Source organism: Myxocyprinus asiaticus, chromosome 39 (genome assembly GCF_019703515.2).
Source record: "Myxocyprinus asiaticus isolate MX2 ecotype Aquarium Trade chromosome 39, UBuf_Myxa_2, whole genome shotgun sequence".
Lineage (NCBI taxonomy): Eukaryota > Metazoa > Chordata > Actinopteri > Cypriniformes > Catostomidae > Myxocyprinus > Myxocyprinus asiaticus.
The window spans coordinates 37,390,267-37,402,985 of record NC_059382.1 but is presented as its reverse complement, the minus strand read 5'-3'; the positions used below and the strand labels follow the sequence as shown (position 1 = coordinate 37,402,985).

The following is a 12,719-nucleotide window of genomic DNA, read 5'->3' as shown; positions in this document are numbered from 1 at the left end:
GAAGATTTTAGCGATGTCAGAATCAGGGAACATGGTTTGAAATAGCTCACCTATGTCTTCATTGCTTTTATATGACTGATGGATTGCTACTGCGTGTAAAGTCCAGAGCACCTCCACTATTAATGTTGCCGTAGATCCAAATGCTGTCCAGAGGTCACTTACCGGAATTGCAGGAGTGGTTCGCACTGGGGCCGGACTTTGGTGATGCTCCTGATGTGAATACAGAACAATATTGGATGATGGCAGGCATTTGCTGGTGGCTTTTTACAGTGGATTTATGTTTTTCTGACTTCCCATGCGACTCTAATGCCTTTATACCCAAAGTTCCTAATTTTATCGTTTTCTTGCACAATGTGTAGCAGGCTTCAAATTCTTATTTTCTACAGGCTTCAACCAAGAACTAAATGCACTGTTCTCGAGCCAGATCTCGCTGAACTTGCACTTACCCATATTAGATGAAAGTAATGTTAACAGAAACAATTTTAACTTATTACTTCTAGAAGTAGATATTTTTTTGATGGGAGGAGGGGCCACGTTAGACCACACACCTCATCGCGGGCGTGCTCCGATAAATTCTAACTGGACTGCACAGTTTGCATGAGTGGTTATTGGTTCCATGTTGGTTTTGTATTGTAGTTTTGTTACAGCTTGATCAATAAAAACATTTTCCCAAAGCGAGACTAAGGTTTAGAAAAGTAGCGTTAACTTCATAATCCAATCAATTTTAAGACATTTTAAGGCCTAAAATTCAGATTATTGGATTTTAGACTTTTTAAGGACCCATGGAAACCCTGCACAAGTCTTGCTGCTTAAGTGTAGTGTGTAAAAACAGTGTGGATATGCTTTTTTCATGCGAACAACTCTGGTTCGATTCCCCCTTTCGTTCCACTTTTCCCCATCCTGTTTCCTGTGTCCGCTCTTAATATTTCCTTTAGTACCACTTGTAATAATAAATAAAAATTAACATAAAGGTTGATTGCCTCGCAATGATTGGTCACTGTGACAGTCGGGGAGTTGAGAAAAAGATTTGATTCGGGTAAAATTACCCATGGTTTTACTATAGTAATATTGCAGTAACAATGTTTTTGGGGGAAGCCATAGTTTTACTGCAATTAACCATGGTCTAAATAGAGTAATGTGGTGTTAATATAGTAACCATGTATAATTTTGTTGTTACTTTGATTTTACTACAAAATACCTTGGTAGGGTGTCAGTGGGTCTCTAAATAAACACAAAAAACACACTGCAGTGATACCCTATATTTTATGTTTTTATTTAACTAGGGGTGCGAATAGCATCTGCCACTATTTGCACTTAGTGCAAAGAAAATGCTTTTTGTTGCTATTTACACTTCTCTACTTTCACTACACTTAGTGCAAATAGCATCTGCCAAAAAAATCAAATAAACAATTATGTTCACTAAAGAAATTTTATAGTTTCGGGGTCCAAACATTTTATGCTGCCTTTATGTCTTTTTCAAAGCTTGACAGTTTTGGAATGGACAAAAATTGTATGGACAAAAAAAAACTTTGTAAATTCTTCAGTAAAAAACATTCAAATCTTTGTGTTCCGCAGAACAAAATGACTGAGATGGCACAAGGGTGAGTAAATGAGATAATTGTAATTCGGGGGTTAACTATTCCTTTATCTGTCAACTTTTAGGAGTAGGGTTAGCGATACAGATGTTAACAGATATGGACTAAATGCCACAAAACTAACATTTTTGATTTCATGGGGTCTTGAAGTAAGCATGACTTTACCTGATATGTAACATATGGTCTGGCAGCCTCTGATTGTCCCCCTCCACCAAAGCCACTGGTCATACACCTATCGTGTGCCTGATGGCAGACCCAACCGCAACGCCTGCTACAGTGGTCACCATCTGGGCGAACATTCCTGGTTGTCTAGGAGCAGCAGCAGGGGTGGCCACTGCCGATGGTGGAGTGATGGCAAGATCTCCTTGTACAGGGTTGCCACACTTTGTGACCGTGAATTTCCATGATTTTTTTTTTTTTTTACCCAACAAACAATCTAGTGAATGAAATATATTTAAGCAGAGCATCACTTATAAAAGTAATATGATTAGTAGGGATGCAATGAAATTTCAGCCACAGAAAATATGGCCAAAAGAGAGAGAAGAAAAGAGAGGGAGAAAAAAGAAAATCTAAGCTGAAAAATTAAACAGAAACATTAACAGTAAACGGCAGCTGATGATGGATGATATATTGATGGCAATTATGACAACATGCATGATGGACACATGGACCTTGGTTGTGTCTTATAAACCACTTCATTAGCACTTTGTTGGGTAAAGATGTGCCAAAAGTCATTTTTTTACATCTATAGATGTAAAAAATATTATCTTTGAAATATGTTAGAAGTTGTATGAGCCTAGATGTTATGGTAGTAATACCACCTGAAGGAAATAATCACTAAGTTTTATAATATAATATAAAAAAATAAAAAATAAAATAAAAAAAATCCAAACAAAGTCCAATTTAAAATAATCATTTTCAGTTTTCGGCCCAGAGTGTCGAGAGTTTTCGTGTCACTTCGTCCAAGAATTTTTATTTTGGTGCCTCACTAATAATTAGTTTTAATTAAATCAACATCAACATTTTATGTTAAAGTTTATATGACTATATAAGGGAAAGTGTATATTTTAGGTGCTGTGACTGTGTGAATGGTCACCATTTATCTTAAGCATTTCAAAAAATTTCAATCACCTTTTTTGCCGTCTAGGCAAATTATCCTTTCATGGTCCTTATTTTAAATGCTCCTGCTGTGACAAATGAATTTTTGAAAGCAAAAATATTCCATGTAGTCTCTTAATTAATATGAGGTCATAAAAGCTGCATGCATTATTAGGGCTGTCACGATTATGAAATTTGGCTGATGATTAATTGTCAAACAAATAATTGCAATTATGACAATTAATTGTCTGTTTTAGGGCTATGGCGATTAATTGTCTCTTTAAGGGCTTTCACGATTAACATAAAGAGTTACATAAATAGTCAAAGGTGTGCTTTTTTCTGCATGTGTGTTCCATACACCTTAAGAAGTAATTTTAACACATTTGACTTGAAATATATAAATCAAATAATAAAATAGTGATATGTGATTTCCTTTAAGGCTTTAAAAACTTTAAATATCAAAATATTTCTAAATACTTAAAATATGTCTCTCTTTTAGGTCAACTTTAGTTTTGGTCAATATTACATTTACAATGTTGTTTTTAGAACTCACATATTTTACATTATATATATATATATATATATATATATATATATATATATATATATATACACACTGGTGCCAAAAGTTTAGAATAATGAACAGATTTTGCTCTTCTGGAAAGAAATTTGTACATTTATTCAGTTGCATTCAACTGACCACAATGTATAGTCAGGACATTAATAATGTGAAAAATTACTATTACAATTTGAAAAAAATGTTCAGATCTTCTTAAACTACTTCAAAGATTTCTCATCAAAAAATCCTCCACATGCAGAAATGACAGCTTTGCAGATCCTTGACATTCTAGCTGTCAGTTTGTCCGGATACTCAGGTGACATTTCACCCCACACTTCCTGTAGCACTTGCCATAGATGTGGCTGTCTTGTCGGGCACTTCTCACACACCTTACAGTCTAACTGATCACACAAAAGCTCAATGGGGTTAAGATCCATAACACTCTTTTCCAATTATATGTTGTCCAATGTCTGTGTTTCTTTGCCCACTCTAACCTTTTCTTTATGTTTTTCAGTTCCAAAGTGGCTTTTTCTTTGCAATTCCTCCCATAAGGCCTGCACCCCTGAGTCTTCTCTTTACTGTTATACATGAAACTGGTGTTGAGTGGGTAGAATTCAATGAAGCTGTCAGCTGAGGACATGTGAGGTGTCTATTTCTCAAACTAGAGACTCTGATGTACTTATCCTCTTGTTTAGTTGTACATCTGGGTCTTCCACATCTCTTTCTGTCCTGTTAGAGCCAGCTGTCCTTTGTCTTTGAAGTTTTTTTTGTCAATTTCAAGCATTGTATAGCCTTCATTCCTCAAAACAATGATTGACTGATGAGTTTCTAGAGAAAGCTGTTTCTTTTTTGACATTTTTGACCTAATATTGACCTTAAGACATGCCAGGCTATTGCATACTGTGGCAACTCAAAAACAAACACAAAGTCAATGTTGAGCTTCATTTAACGAACCAAATAGCTTTCAACTGTGTTTGATATAATGGCAAGTGATTTTCTAGTACCAAATTAGCAATTTAGCATGATTACTCAAGGATAAGGTGTTGGAGTGATGGCTGCTGGAAATGGGGCCTGTCTAGATTTGATCAAAAATGAGTTTTTCAAATTCTGTATTAAATTGTATTAAATAAACCAGTACAACAATCTGGATTTTTAAATAAAACTGAAGTGTATTGTTTGGGCACAGTGTACAAAAGGTAGTGGACAGTTACTGTACATTCTAATTTAAACCTCTTTCTAAACAAGAACTCGTGAGTGGTAACAATTTCAATGTAGTTTAAATGGTGATTTGAAGACTATTTGTGGTAGTTCTTCGAAATAGAGGTGCATCTACTCAAACTTCCCTCAAATTTATCTCATGGGATTGAAGCATTGCGCTTTGGTATGTGCATGTAGGACCTGATTTAATTTTAGAAAGGACCTATTCATAGTAAATTTCATTCATGCCATTATAAACAGTGCAAAGAGAACTTAGTAGTGAGCTGTTTATTATGAAATTTAACTTTACCTTTCGGAATCGAAAAAGTATTGAATAAATGAGTCTGCAATTGACTCTGGGTATCGATTCCAACGATTCCAAAACCAGGAATCGGAGTCCATTCCTAAATTTCTGGAATAGAACAGCCCTACGCGTTCGTTTCTATTTCCAGGTGTTTGAGCGAGCCTCTGCTGATGACGCGCGCATCAGAACGCTTCACGCGCTCTTCCGGACAGGAGCTGGTTGACCTCTATGGAAAGCCATATTAAGCCATGTATTGCCGTATTAATCTTTGAAATGCCGTTTTCTAAACGGCGTAAGGCGTTACATAAACGCCGTACGCCGTCACGCATTAAGTTAACGCCAGACGCCGTCTGGCATTATTTTTGCGCCTCACTATGGCAAGCCAAAAGGCTCACAATACGCTATAGACTTATCGCGTTTTCATCCAAAACAACATATTTAACAGCGTTTTAAATTACTTTGGCGCCGTAAAATACGCCGTAGTGATTGCAAACATATTTCACGCCGTTTTCCTGTGTGTGAAAAGAGCCGCTTTATATGCCGTTTGGATTGCCACATGACACTGTTTAAATTGCAGTTAAATACGTATTGTAAGCCTTTTGACTTGCCATAGACCTCTGCGGTGCGGCTCAGTGATGCTTGGACTCGGAGTTCAACTGAATTACACTCATTTATACAGTATATTCGCTTAAAATTTAATTGGAATTAGAATGCTCAGTAATCAAATAACCGCGATCAGACGGTTATTTAATCATATAAAATAATTCGAAGAATCCTGTTTAAAATTGTTTTTTTTAAAGCAAAAATATTTCATGTAGTTTGTCAATAAATAAACGGTCATAAAAGCTGCATGCATATTTATAATTAATTAACTAATAATTTCTTATTTTTTTTTTTACTGGGGTCTGGCGGCAAGGGGGTGATTGGAGGTCTGTGGAAAAAATAAATAAATAAATAAAATAAAAATAATAAAAAGTTTGACATTTTCAAATTTGACATTATTACTTGTTTGTTCTGCTATCTAGGATGGAAACTATGAGATTAATTTATAATTTAATCTACTGAAAGATGTTTTAACTAAGAAAAAAATAAACAAAAAAATTATCTGCATTTAGGTTTGTGATAAAAAATATTTCTTGAACTTTTAGCTGAAATACTGGTGGTTGAAAGGCTATATTCTCAGTAAAGTTGCTTTGGAAAAATATTTATTGTGAAAGCGCTATAAAAATACATATAACTTTAATTGAAAATATTTATCTTAAGGTTTATACACAAACGTTAACAGTGAAAATAAGATGGTAAGGAAAAAACACTACACATATAAAATAATAATAAGATGCAAAATAAATATTATTAGTATATTTTCATTAAAAAAATAATAATATTCTTTATTTTATTTAAGGAACGGGGGTCCCCGCAAGGGGATGACGGTATTTGGGGAACTTTGGCATCGAAAAGTTTGAAAACCCCTGGTCTATAGCATGTCGTTTGACAGTACATGTCAACGAACCATATTCACTGTAGAAACGTCCATGACTTTTAAGATTGTATTCATTTCCATGACTTCTCCAGGTCTGGAAAACAATCTTACAATTCCCTGATATTTCCAGGTTTGCCATGATTCTGGGAATTATTCTGCTTGTAAAACTGCACATCACTGTAACATCAGGAGTGCACTGATTTATATGACATTATTCACCACACGGAGCTGTAATAGGCTTAAGTGTCTAAGGAAGGCCTAATTGACAAACATTAGCATGGACTGTGATTTGGATTAAACCATACAATAGTTATTTTAAATCTGAAAGAAAGAACTATATGTAATATGTAACATCAGAGATTACATTAAAACATGATCACTGCAAATCATTGATCGTGGTGCTCTTGAAGATTAGTTATTATGTAAACAAACACTAAAACCAAAGCCAAACAACTTTGACACACTAACAGTTTCACATTAATGCATCTTTCCATTCAAACAATCCTACATTCCCTATTATAATGAAGAATAACTACATTTACAGGGACATGCGAGAACTCACTTCTAAAGTTTAAGCTGTAGATATATAAATGATGATATGTTAGATCTAATTAATGGAGCTGACACATGATGATGATGATAGCATATGCTAAGCACTCAGGTTTGGGAGGGTTACATTTGAAATGTATTCCACTACAGATTACAGAATACATGCTGTAAAATGTAATCTGTAACGTATTCCGTTAGATTACTCAAGGTCAGTAACGTTTTCTAAATACTTTGGATTACTTCTTCAGCACTGGTAGATTTGTTCACTTGTTTTGACTATAAAAACTCTGCCAGTACAGTAAGACAAAATACACATGTTAAAAATACATTCTCTGAAAAACCTAAATATCTTATGCAGTGTTGTTTCTAAAACAAGATCAATCTAATTGATCTAGTTTTAAGGATTTTTAGATATTTTTACAGGAAAACAATACAAAAATTATCAAGAATACGATTTTTGCCCTAATATCAAAGGTCTTACTAGAAAAAAAGAAATTATGATCTAATGTGAATTTTCTTGATAAAAAAATATGATTGTGCCTGGTAACGTGCATGTAAATGGCTAGAAATATCATTTTAGCTTAGCGTAAAGCTGACAATTTACACAAGGTTTATTTCTATTTCTGCTGCTCCAAACTTACTTCAAACTTACTTCTCTGTCTGCTCGTATGAATGTAACACATCATAAGAAAGTGTTTCACCGCCGTTCAAATGCATTTTGGATTGCATCATTTATATGTAGAAATGTTTTAAATCTGAAAGGACTAAATATTAAATGAAACAAATGACAATAAAATGCAAAGTAATCTCTTCAGTAATCAAAATACTTTTTGAATGTAACTGTATTCTAATTACCAGTGATTTAAATTGTAACTGTAGTGGAATACGGTTACTTATATTTTGTATTTTAAATACGTAATCCTGTTACATGTATTCTGTTACTCCCCAACCCTGTAAGCACTTTATCTAAACTCACCTTGGAGGACTCATCCTCGAAGTTCTGCTTCAGCTTCCTCTTGGCATGTTGCTGTTTTATGAATAGTTTCAGAAAAGATCAGGGACTTGCTGAATTAACTGCTATTTGAATACTGTTCCATATAAACAAGACACGCTAAAGTCCTTCGCACTGTACCAGAGACTATATAGCAGAGACGGGCCACTTCTATTAAAATGAATGGGAGAAACTGGAACGCCCAACGGCAGCCAACAGTCAACGGATGTAGAAAGGAAGTCCCGCCTTACTGGTAAAAGAGACAATCACCTTTTAGATTCAGCCAGTCAATCAACTCGACAACGCGCATACACATTAGCTATACAAACCGAGAAAATTTTGTTTTTGAGCATAATCTGAGGTAAAGAAGCACAATTTATGATAGCGGTGTTGTAAGATTTTACTGCTGATTTGAAATATGTCCTTTGATAGTAAATTTGACCAACCGTTTAGGAGATTTCGGTATATTCCCATTCAAGTAGAAAGAAGCTGCACTGTCATGACTGGAAATAGTCTCCCTAGACTAGAGCGTTCCAAAGATGGATGACAGTTGAATGACTTGCTAGACAGACATTAGGTGTGCTTGACTTCATGCAGCGCTGCGCAGACCAATCGGCACCGGGCTTGAAGCAGTGCATGTATGGCGTCCCTTTAGGCTCTAAAATATGACTTTGCATCACACACTCGTCTCACTGAACGTGTCACTCAACGTCTTGATTTTTTAAAGGTTCTACCATTTACTCCATTAAATTCAAGACGCAGACGAGACGTTTACGTGACGCAGACGTCAGGTAAACCACGTGTGTCAGTGAAGCATCTAGGCAGACTTCACACATCATTCACGTGTTGCAGTGGAGTAATTTGTGTTCAATTTCGCTAACACGTATTGCAACACGGTATGTAACACAGTTCAGTGAAGTGTGTCAATGTCTATGGTATAGGGTATGAAAGCTGACAACAACACTTTGCTAACTAAGCAGCCAATCGTGTCGAGCGTCGCTTACCTTGCCGTGAACTGACGCCGTGTATGGGGTGTGAAAGCTGACAACACTTTGCTAATTAAGCAGCCAATCGTGTCGAGCGTCGCTTACCTTGCCGTGAACTGACGGCGTGTATGGGGTGTGAAAGCTGATAACACTTTGCTAATTAAGCAGCCAATCGTGTCGATCGTCGCTTACCTTGCTGTGAACTGACGCCGTGACCAATGACATTAGAAAAGAAGCGTGACACTCTCGTCGTCACCCCTCTCGTCAGAGAATGGGCGTGAGAAGCTACGGGAGAAGCCACGTGACGTCTGTGACGTGTCGTCTGCAGTAACTTTAATTTGCCAGTTATCACCAAATAACTCAGCAATGTTATAGCTACCTGGTTGATTTGGTTATAGCAAGCTAGCCTCCATGTCAGTATAGTTGCTTGCCAACAGTGAGCCTTTCATTAGCGGGCTTAGTTTTAATAGTAGAGAGTGAAGATAGAGGTATATTGATAGCAGAGGTCCCAATGCCATGCTAGCTTATGTGGAAAGGGGATAAATAGGTTAAGGCTATAGATCTGAGTTGGCAATCTTTTACCAAAAAAATAATTATGACCAAATGAAATTGGGCTTATTGGAAGAGCCTCAGCTTTTACAGCTTTGGCCAGTTTGTTGATACCATGTATTTGAAGGCAAAAACTATGCAGTTTTGTATAGACATGTGATTTCCATAACTCAGTTTCCCCCTAATATTTCAAAATATTGTCATCCCAAACAGTAAGAATTGCATAAATTCAGGGGATGGCTGTAAAGTTGATAAACTAGTGAATTCAACAGCCATAATTATGTTTATGTGTAATGTGAGTAGTCACAGCACATCAGCCTCACAAAACTTTACACCCAGAAACTATCTTTGGACACTGTGGGACATTGTGAGTATATAGTGTGTCTAGGCACATTGAAGGGGATTTCTTACACATTATTTGACACAGCCATTTTGAGTGCTCACTGTAATCCAGTTAAAAAAAAAAAAAAAAAAAAAATAGAAAATGAAGATATTGTAGCATAGGGACTACCAGCTATTGGTTGGAGGCAGTAACAAACTATCATCAGATGCTGTTATTGGTCTTAAACAACACCTTTGAAAGCATTAGGCCATAAAGCACAAGTTCTAGTAGTGCTCAAGATGTTGAAAAGACACAGTATGACCTTCTTACACGCAATATGGGAATGCTCCATGGTTCTTCCCTTTTGGAAGGAAGTGCTGGCAAAACTTGGAGAATGGATTTAACAAATATAACAACCCTTACCAGACTCCTCTCAGTTATGTCTTCTCGGTGATAAAACACTTCTACCACAGGGTGTCAGCAAAGCACATTTCGGATTAATACTGTCAGGCTTCATTGTTGCAGTAAGAAACTATGGGAAGAACACAAAAACATCAGAGCTCACTGAATGGGTTAAATTTATGACTGAAACAGCTTCCTTTGACCACTCCATATCTAGAACAAGTCTGGGATCATTTCTTCCTGTACATTAAGGGCTCAGTGCACCAAAAGTTTGTGAGAGGAGCAATGATCGATATAATATGTGCGCTTTTGTAAAATGTCTTAAGTGCTGTAAATGACTCTTTCTGTTTTGTTTAGTTTTTTTTGGGGGGGGGGGGTTGTTCCTCCCTTTTGGGGAGTATATGTTTGGAAAAGTTGACATATAATACTGATAACGTAAGACATTCATGAATCATATGTATGTAGAATGACTGATTGAAAAGAAAAATTTATAAAAACTTTAATGGCAAAAAAAAAAAAGACAGTATGTTGTAACATATTTTCAGCATCTCCCAATCAACCTAATCTGGTTTAAATGGTCAGAAAATGGCTGCATTTTTGTGGATGGGGCCTAAAGCTTAATATATATCATAACATAGCCAAAGGGTCTGTAATGGCTATTTGTCAAAAATCAAATTCAAACTCGTTGTCAAAGAGCCACTGATGCACCACAGGCATGTAATTTACACAATGGCAAAAGAAGTCCATTGTCCAAACACAATCTGTGCGTTTGCTGGTTTATTTATCCAGTGCAAGCAAAAAAAAAAAAAAAAAAAAAAAAAAAAAAAAAGAACAAAGAATCCTGGCTCTTGCTGGCTCTCTTGCTCTGGTAAAAAAACCATGGGCCCTCCTCCAGTGCATGCTGGTCCTATCCTGCCTACCTATTTATACATAATGAGATACCCATAGCATTACCCTGCTCTTACTAAAACTAATAAAAATAAACTAAACAAACAAAAAAGAAAAATAAACTAAATAAAAATAACCAATAAATGAAAATACTCATCAAAATAAACAAGGATCTAAAGTGATCAAATTCTATTAGACACTAAAAAATAGCTCCTACACAGTCATTAAACATCTTCAAGAAGTTAGTAATCAATGCTCTAAGCCTATTGTACAACAGCCTATCTAAAATTCAATTGGCTTTTGCATTTCAGGAAGTGCAGTAATACAACACAATTTCAACCAATATTTTCTTTTAATTGATGTCAGAAATCCAAACGTAAACATTTTTTTTTTTTTTTTTTTTAAAGGCAGAACATACAAATTGGATCCTAGACATTATGCAAGTCAAATCTTGCATTGACTAATCCACAATAGCAAAGTGGTAAAGAATAAACCCCATTATAGGTCTATTGGCACAACATTATGAATTTTGGCTGTATGCACACTGAAGGTTGCAGACTTTGACTTGGATATAGAGGACGATATACAGTATATCTAAGGACCTGCTGCAGTTTGCTCCCAGGTGCATGTTGGGGTAAAGAGGTTATGGGAAGTCTAATACCTCAATAATGTGTTCTTATTTGCATTATTAATTAAAGATGCACTATGCAGGGAGTTTTTTTTTTTTTTTTTTTTTTTTTTTTTTACATTTGCAGAGCTTGCAACTATTTTACAAAACATATTTACTATACATCTTGAAATGGCAGTTTCCTTGTCCATTCTATCCATTCTCCCATGAATTCACAAGTAGAAGTAAATAATACAGTTGATGTGGTTATGATACAGTATTGTTAACATACATAGCTTTTAGACAGCCAACTCAGTGAACTCAGACAAAGACTAGTCACAACTGCAAAATGTGGCATATCACACAGAATTATTTATATGGTTAACAATGAAAATGCAACAGCTATGGCAGAAGGGGAAAACATGGGGAAATCAAGGGTGCAGGGAGTTTACAAATTTGATGCTTGCCCATTCGTGGATCTCCCATATTGTGTGTCCCATAGACAGTGTCAGTCACTCAGTAGTCAACACAAATTTGCCTATGGATTTTCAGTATGTGCGATCCAATTGGTGTGAGTGTCCAAATCATTCCACACATTCAATCAGTCCACAATGCTCAAAGGTGATACAAATAGTTAAATAATGAGTTGGTGTCTTTGCTGTTTTCCCACCCGTGAAAACATAAAACATTTTGAAAGGTATAAGACTGTGAAAATGTGATCATTTCTGATTACATAAAAGTTTGAAATAGTTTGAACGAATTCTCGTGTACTTTGCATTCGTTCGAGCTTGATTTGGGGAAAACATGACAGCCCCAGTCGATATGAGCTGGACTTAAGGAACATCAAACATCTTGGCTGCCTGCCCGCTCTGACCTCTGCCACGGCCTCCTCCATGGTCTCTGGGGCCCAGTGTTGCCTCTTCCTCGCCTTCTCCCTCCGTCTCATCTGCCAGATGTTAGTCATTTGCACACACATACAAATACAACTGTAGATGACATTAATTGAGTTAGAGAGCACTTGTGTACAAGAGTGGAAGGTGCTGGTCATAACAAGGAAAAGTGAAAACAGTAAGAATTAAACCTTTTTCTCAGGATTCACATCCATAGGAAAGGACCGCATTGTTCTTTTATTGTGTGAAACCAATGGAATAAAGATGTACCATTGAAGTCAGTCCATCATGCAAATTTTTTG

At 36.1% G+C, this 12,719-nt stretch overlaps 1 pseudogene; it reads right to left on the bottom strand.

The window, feature by feature from the left end:
* Positions 1-12,491, bottom strand: part of LOC127429985 (ferroxidase HEPHL1-like) — a 48,392-nt pseudogene extending 35,901 nt beyond the window's left edge.
* Between the last annotated feature and the right edge of the window lie 228 nt (positions 12,492-12,719).